Genomic DNA, 1423 nt, shown 5'->3' with positions numbered 1-1423 from the left:
GGGGCGGTGCCATCCACGTGCCCTCCCCGCACCGCTCCGGGCGGAGCCACCGCGCCGGGGCAGGTACCGTCGGTTCTGGGTTCGGTTCGTGTCCGGTACCGGACCCGGTTCGGGCTGCAGCCATGCTGAGCCTCCTGGGATCGCTGCTGCAACGAGCGGTGGAAACGGTGAGAGGGGAACGGGGCGGGGGGGGGGAAGTGGGTCGGAACCGGGACCCCCCCACCCCGGGCTGAGCGCATCGCTCTGCGCGCAGCCGGAGCCGCAGGTGGAGCTGCTGGAGGCGTTCACCGGGCACTGGAGGGGAATCACCGGGTACTACCTGGAGGCGACGGGTGAGTGGGGGTCCGGGGGGGTCCGGGGGGGTCCCCGCGGGATGATAGGAAGGGTTTGGAGGCACTGAGATGAGTTTTGTGTGGGGTCCTGAGCTTGGGAATGGGGTCCCCGTGCCCGAAAATAGAGGAGAAGAGATTGGAAGTAGAGTTCCCGTGTCCCGGAAGAGGGTTCCCGTGCCTGGACCAGGTACGGGGCTGGGGAGCACCGGGACCCACTGCCCATCAATGGACAGACTGGAAACGGGGTCCCGTGCCCTAAAGTGGGGTCAAATCGATGGGAAATAGGGACGGGTCGGCTGGAAATGGGGACCCCCTGCCCGAAAATGGGGTCGGATCGTCCAGAAATGGGGTCCCTGCGCCCAAATATGGGGTCAGATTGCCCAGAAACGGGGTCCCCTGTGCTGTAGGACCGTATGATGTGGATGCTGGCCCCAGTATGGGGGAGGGGATCGCTGGGACCCGGCAGGGGACCCCTAAACCCCCCCACCCCTTTTTGGGGTGCCCCTCGCTGCTCTCCCTTTGCCCCCATCCCCTGAGCCCGTGGCACTGGGGGGGCTTTAGAGATAACCGCTCATAAAGGGCTCTGGGTTATGGGGTGGAGGGCTCTGGGTTATAGGGTGGAGGGCTCTGGGTTATGGGGTGGAGGGCTCAGGGTTATGGGGTGGAGGGCACTGGGTAATGGGGTGGAGAGCTCACAGTTATGGGGTGGAGAGCACAGTTATGGGGTGGAGGGCTCAGGGTTATGGGGTGGGAAGCTCTGGGTTATGGGGTGGGGAGCTCTGGTTTATGGGGTGGAGGGCTCAGGGTTATGGGGTGGAGGGCTCAGGGTTATGGGGTGGAGGGCTCACGGTTATGGGGTGGAGGGCTCAGGGTTATGGGGTGGAGGGCTCAGGGTTATGGGGTGGAGGGCTCAGGGTTATGGGGTGGAGGGCTCTGGGTTATGGGGTGGAGAGCTCAGGGTTATGGGGTGGAGAGCTCACAGATGGGGGGGCCAAGCAGCCCAGAGCATCACTGGTGGTTGTAGGGTCAGGTACCCATCCCATTGGGGATGCTGATCGGGGGGGCTGGCCCTATGGCCCTATCCCCCCCCC

General features: G+C 64.9%; 1 long non-coding RNA gene across 1 annotated transcript; it reads left to right on the top strand.

Moving 5' to 3' along the window:
- The first annotated feature begins 6 nt into the window (after positions 1-6).
- On the top strand, positions 7-696 carry LOC110391840. The gene is made up of 3 exons (XR_002434169.1): positions 7-167; positions 254-332; positions 426-696. It is a non-coding gene; the product is annotated as an uncharacterized LOC110391840 (long non-coding RNA).
- Positions 697-1423: the final 727 nt, after the last annotated feature.

The sequence above is a fragment of the Numida meleagris genome, unplaced genomic scaffold, assembly GCF_002078875.1.
Source record: "Numida meleagris isolate 19003 breed g44 Domestic line unplaced genomic scaffold, NumMel1.0 unplaced_Scaffold543, whole genome shotgun sequence".
Taxonomy (NCBI): domain Eukaryota; kingdom Metazoa; phylum Chordata; class Aves; order Galliformes; family Numididae; genus Numida; species Numida meleagris.
This window is presented reverse-complemented; position numbering and strand designations above follow the sequence as displayed.